Source organism: Aquila chrysaetos, chromosome W (assembly GCF_900496995.4).
Source record: "Aquila chrysaetos chrysaetos chromosome W, bAquChr1.4, whole genome shotgun sequence".
Taxonomy (NCBI): domain Eukaryota; kingdom Metazoa; phylum Chordata; class Aves; order Accipitriformes; family Accipitridae; genus Aquila; species Aquila chrysaetos.
The window spans coordinates 4,361,743-4,368,813 of NC_054457.1; positions in this window are offsets into that span (position 1 = coordinate 4,361,743).

Genomic DNA, 7,071 nt, shown 5'->3' on the forward strand with positions numbered 1-7,071 from the left:
GCAGTTCTTTGCTCTTATGACTAGATGTTCCTGTATGCTAGATGAGAACAATGTTGGAAGTGACCACATGTGATTGAAACTGCATTAAGCTTCAAGATCAAAGAACAAGGACAAGAAGAAAGACTTCAAGGACAGCCAACAAGAACTTCAAATGGGTTGGTGGTCGCAAAAGCAGCCCTTCGACTCAAATGGATCCTTCATTGCGCATGATCGGATGTAGGCAGTACTGTGATAATCAGTTACAATCATTTTTATGTATATGTATACTAATCTGATTAATATGCAATTAGTTATTCTATATAACCTGTTAGTGCTAAAGCTGTGGTATGCATGCTAGGTGGAACTATCCCCCGTGCATCCAGCGCTGCAATAAAGAATGCCTGCTTTCTAAAACTCCAAAACGAGTCTTAAGAGAGTTTCTTCGACCGGCTTTTTGGTATCATGTGCTCAAAAAGTTTTTACTGATAGAGGTGTAGGATCAAAAAAGTTTGGAGACCACTGATCTAGAAGATTCCTTGGGGAGGTCTTGTGCCAGAATGTGATAGCAGTATGAAAAATACCTAGGCAGCAAATAGTGATGTTTATCAAAACTTTTATTTCCTCTGGGAGTAGAAAAAAGGAAATTAATAAACTTTCTATCAACACCTAAAGTGTGTAACTTTGATGATTGGATTGCAGCATAAGGATTTAAAATGGGCACCGCCCTCTTGGATGCTTCTTTGAATGCTATAATGATTTTTTGAATATGCATTTTTTACAAGTTTAATCTTTCATTTTGCATCTCAAATAACAGTAAATACAAATGAAATAACAGTACCTGTGGAATGATTGCTAGAGGTGACTTATCAATATGACACACACCCCCCTCTTAAGGGAAGGTAAACCTCCAGGGTGGAATGCAGTGGATATATATGAAATCCGTTCCATAATAATTCCCTAAGCAACATAACCTGCAACCTTAGATGTTAGCAACACCAGGGGAGCTTGATATGCTGACTCTAGGAGAAACAACAAGGAGGGTGGAGTGGAGACACCACGGCCAGGCTGTGATATCACTGCAGGGATGGGAAACTGGAACTACTAGAACAAGAATGGAAGGTCCCTGCATTGAATCCACTGAAGCAAGGAGGTAAAATAATGGGGGTTCTGTTGACCTACTGCCCTACTTCTGATTTAATGATATAAATCACTTAATGATATAAGTGCCCAGTTCCGGAGTAGTGACATGCTAAATCATGTTCTCTAGGTGAACTTTGCTCATTATAATCTCATTATAATACCGAAACACACCTTGTCACCACCTGGGCTGGACAGACTAGGGAGTCGTGTTGAATTTGGAATTCCCTCGGGCTAAATTAAGGTAAACATTTTATTCATGGCAGAAGCAACCTGAACTTGGGAGGCATAACACTAGGTGGCGTGGTTTCTCACAACAGGAATTGGCGTGGAACTACCTCAGTAAACCAGGTAACACATGGTAACCATATACATCAATTCAGGGAATAAGGAGATCCCTCCCGTTGAGTCACGAGGTTCAGAGCAGACCCCCTTGCTTTCTAGACTCCTTCTCAGAGAGGAGCCCAGGGGGCGGCTGGATCCACTCTTAGTCCCAGACTTGGTCAACGGTTTATGTCTAAAGGGATGAGGTGTAGGGGTTATGAAAAAGGAAAGAGAAAGAGGGAACAAGACAGAGAGAGAAAAAGGAAGAGAAAGATTTCACCGGTCCTGGGTCCAGCGTTGGTTCAGTCAGCCGAGGGGTCCAGTTCCGATGAGCTTGCACGCGTGGGGCTTCAGTTCCTGCCCTTTTATCATCCTTGCCCCTCCTTCGGGCGGGCACTCGAACTTATTAGGCTAATTAGGTGTCATGAGCAGTTTGTGAGCCTTTGGGACTTGGGGGTTGTTTGGGGAGTAACTTCTCCTTCCCTGCAGATGTGACCATTGTTTGATCTTTGTATCAGAACAGGGAGCTGAGCACCCTCTGGCATGCACTCCCCACCCAGTTGCTGATGTCTGTGCTGATGGATGCTCAGCGGCTGCTTTTCACCTGTGGTTCCTTGCTGTGCAGGGTTCGTTGTTATGCAGAGTTCGTCTTTAAGCAGAACTTGTCCCACCACAATGTTTGAGACATCAACTCTTTCAGTCTCTCACACACCTCCATTCCAAAAGCTACCCACCTTCAAGGTGCGAACACCCCTCACTGAGCATGCGCTCTGAATTTTCTCTAGCATATACCTTTAAAAGTAAAGCGAGGAGATTTTACACCAATTATAATAAAGGTATGTATGACTAGAGTCACTCAAGCTCCACCTAAAAATAAGAAAATATAAAAGGGCTTAAGAGAGGAGGAATGTTAGGGAAGACACCATCATAGACAAGTTGGGAGGACATTGCTGACTTCTGGGATCAGTCAACGGGCTGAACCTCTCTTCCCCCCCATAGGGATGCCTATTGGGTAAGATTCGAACCCTCGGTCATACAGAGTCCTTCCCCAGGAAACTTAGAAATCTCTATAGAGTTTTTTTCCGTAATTTAATGTGCTTGTAGTCGACTGTATTATTATTTGCAAGAGCTTTGCAGACAGTGTATTTATCACTGGCAATCCAAAAGAACCTGTACTGTTGCTTTAATAAACTGCGCTGCTCATTATTCTAGTCATGATAGTTCATTAACACAACCAAACTCCCTAAGTCTGGTAATTCTAGCGCGTTGAATGCGGCTAAGCTGAGAGTGCAGTACGCTATTAAGTCCATCCATCATCGTGATAGTTCAACATATTGAACGCAAACGGACTTATAGCATTGAATTGGACATCACTCAGAAATTAAACCTAGCCACCCCCAGCCCCTCTGACATCTGAGGATAAGCTGGAACGCAAGGGGGTTTATTTTCTGCAAAATTTCTTTATCCTTTAACACAACAGTACCTCTTTGTGTAATTAGAGGAAACAGTAGGCTGCAAAGAAGGGCTCTTTAGGGGGAAAAAGGAACAACTGATACGTATGTGACAGCCTTTGACTTTTCACAACGTTTCCAACATGTGCATGACCTGATTTTGATTTTTGTGTGACTGAGTTACCTGTTAAGACCAGATGCCAGTAAGAGTCAGCTCTAGCTGTTCCATGTCTTCTGTGTAGACAATATTAATAAATGGGAAACCCTGAATTTTCTCCTGTCAGCTTCCATGAAGATGAACATATAGATGAGCAAATCTGTAATAGAGATGGATTTAAACCTTTTATCTTCTCCATTTTATTTAAACTTCCCTAAATCAAATTCAATATGATTCATGACTTTCTGATATTAAGAAATGCTGTGAAGTGAAGAAGTTGCTACGGAAAATGCTGTTTCCATAAACCTCCCCTGAATTTAAGCACAGCAGTATACTTCCAAGGAAATACTTCAAATACAGGTTGAAATAATTTAACACAGGAGTGTTCTTAGACTCCACAACAGTGGAAATCCAGCTATGAGCCTTTACAACTCAACTAGATCAAATATGCAGGCAGGTTGTGAGTAGATTTGTTTTGTACTATGCTGATGTGGTAATTGTGGCTACTGAAATTTGTAAGCTGTTGTTAAGCGAATAGGCCTTTAGAATGATAAACTGTTTTGCACAGGCAGTAGCTAAACTTCCTCTCCCCTTCTCATAGTAATAATCTTAATAATCCAGGTTTCCAACAGGACTGGTTGAAGACTACATTTTCCTTAGCAGATATTCTGCCTGCTTAGACATAAATGAGGATATTTTTGGTCATGTTTCATTTATTCATCCATCTACTGCTTATGCTTACCTCTTACTGTGAGACTGAAAACAAATTTCTGAGCCTTAAATGGTACCTTGGGACTCTAATTTGCATTTCATTGCACAAGTAATTCAGCATCTCCAATCCCAGTTTCTCCCTGTATAACAGAATGAATGCTGTCTCTGAAGACTGAGATGTTAGAAAGGTACCCTGAAATTCCAAGTGAGCTGATGCAATGCCACGGCATGCTCATTTTGTGATCCAGTATAGTGTACATACATTGCAGGTGTGTATCTGTATCGGTTACATCAAAGCAAAGTTCCATGATAAAAAGGCTAAGTAACTTTTTTCCATAACTTCCAAAGTTACTATCATATGTAGTCCTTTGTGGTAAAAGGGAAGAAAGATGGGAAAGGCAAGCATAGTGGATGAGTAGAGATCTTGATCACATCCTTGTGCCCCAGTCCTGACTTGGTTGTCAACACTGAAACACATATGCTTTGTTCCCTGGTTCCATATTCAGTGCTGCAGCTACTCTGTGTGTCGTGGTTTAACCCCAGCCAGCAACTAAGCACCACGCAGCCGCTCACTCACTCCCCCCCACCCAGTGGGATGGGGGAGAAAATCGGGAAAAAAAGAAGCAAAACCCACGGGTTGAGATAAGAACGGTTTAATAGAACAGAAAAGAAGAAACTAATAATGATAATGATAACATTAATAAAATGACAACAGCAATAATGAAAGGACTGGAATGTACAAATGATGCGCAGTGCAATTGCTCACCACCTGCCGACCGGCACCCAGCTAGTCCCCCAGCGGCGATTCCCCCGCCCCCACTTCCCAGTTCCTATACTAAATGGGACGTCACATGGTATGGAATACCCTGTTGGCCACTTTGGGTCAGCTGCCCTGGCTGTGTCCTGTGCCAACTTCTTGTGCCCCTCCAGCTTTCTCGCTGGCTGGGCAGGAGAAGCTGAAAAATCCTTGACATTAGACTAAACACTACTTAGCAACAACTGAAAACATCAGTGTTATCAACATTCTTCACATACTGAACTCAAAACATAGCACCGTACCAGCTACTAGGAAGACAGTTAACTCTATCCCAGCTGAAACTAGGACACTGTGGTTATAAAGAGTGCTGCTTTTACTAATACCCTTAATTAACACCTAGCACCAGCATAGTATTCACACTAATGGTATCGCAATTTAGATTTTAAGTTTATACGTTGTCACAATCCTCAGAGAGTCAGAATCCTCAAAGACAGTTCCTTTCTAAGTTTTATCTGAAATCCAAACAATTGCACATTGAAGTTATGCATATGGAGGATTTTACTGCATACGGTATAGGCGGAGACATCATGTACAGAGATCAAGTCATAAGCATTCCATATGGAAAGAAGAGAGACAGAACTTAACTGTTCAGTGTATAAGTAGCTGTAACAGCAGTCAAAAGAAGCTTATAGAGAAAGTTGTTGGGACTATTAGCTGAAAGAGACAATAAAATCCCACTGTGCTTGTTTGAATCATCCTATGTTGAGGAAAGTGGGACATCCTTTGGAAATGAACAAGATTGGCCAACCCCCCCCCCCCCCCCACCTTCTAATTGGAAGGTGGTGAATTACAAATCTTCTATTGTTTGGCTTTCTGCTCCAATCAAGGGAATAAGCACTAAGATTGTCTGAACCTTCTAGCAAATGTCCAAAACCAAGCAACTTTCTGACAGGTATCTTGTGAAGTAATGCGAGTAGTATAAGGACCACTGATATCCAAGATAAGAAATGAAAGGTGCCATGCCCCTAGCTTCTGGTGGAAACCTGCCCCCTAAGGGCAGGAATGTGTTCCACATAACCTGGAAAACCCTCCCCTCTTGTAGTAAACAGTGGTCTGTTTACTGCACCTCTTTTTGCCCATGGTGATCATTGTTTTGTAAAACATCATCCCCCACATGTTCACACAGTGCCCTGTGATTGGATGGCAGCACCAGCCACCCCCTTCCAGTTTACCTGGAAATACATCAGAAGAGGAAGTTCTTCCCCACTATATACATGGGGGCTGCCATTTTGTTTCAGTCCTGGGGGGAGCTAATTTGTTAAATATCATCACCCATGTGTTTTCATACTGCTCTGTGATTGGCTGACAAGCATTTCTTGACAGCATCATACCTATATATAGCATATATATACATATGCACACACATATAAAAAGATATATAAATTAAATATATGTATATATTCATAAGAGTGTAGGTATAAAATGTAGAAAATATTATTTAATAAGAGATAATGAAATGAATAATTAAAGTTTAAATGTGAATAGAAAGGAATTAAACAAAAGTAAAAGGCAGGTTCAGGGCCCACCACTTTACAAGGCTGCAGAACAAACCTTAACATGTCTGGGGTGGGGGGAAGGTCAAGAAGGCAGGGGGTGTCACAAGGGTGGGAGACACGAACAAATTAGAACATGCCTGTGGTGGGTTGACCCTGGCTGGGTGCCAGGTGCCCACCAAAGCCGCTCTATCACTCCCCCTTCTTAGCTGGACAGGGGGGAGAAAATATAACAAAAGGCTCGTGGGTCAAGATAAGGACAGTTTAATAACATGAAAGCAAAGGTCGCGCGCGAAAGCAAAGAAAAACGAATGATATTATTCTCTACTTCCCATCAGCAGGCGATGTCTGGCCACTTCCTGGGGAGCAGGGCTTCAGTACGCGTGGTGGTTGCTCCGGAAGACAAAAATGCCTTCCCTTCCGCCTCCCTTTACTTAGCTTTTATATCTGAGCTGACGTCATATGGTATGGAATATCTGTTTGGTTAGTTTAGGTCAGCTGTCCTGGTTATGTCCCCTCCCAAGATCCTGCCCAGCCCCAGCCTGCCAGTGAGGTGGGGGGGCAATGTTGGAGAGACAGCCTTGATGCTGTGCCAGCGCTGCTCAGCAGTAGCCAAAACACTGGTGTGTTATCAACACCTCTCTAGCTACTAATGCAGAGCACAGTTCTATGAGGGCTGCTATGGGGACTATTAACTCCATCTCAGCCAGACCCAATACAATGCCCAAGGGCTACAGACCCCTCCTAGGAGGCCAACCAAAGGCCCCCCCTTGTGCAATCCCCACCCTGTGCAAAGAAAAGAACAATACTGTGAGATGGACTGAGAGGCCTCTGCATCTGGGCCCAGCCCAACAGGATGGCCATGCAGTATTACTGGGGCAGACTTTACATGGTGCTGCAAAACACAAGCAATACTGTCCACAAAAATGGAAAACCTGAACAAAGTGCCAGCTTTAGAAGAACATGTGCATGGGGACAATAAGAAAAAACCCCAAAGGGATT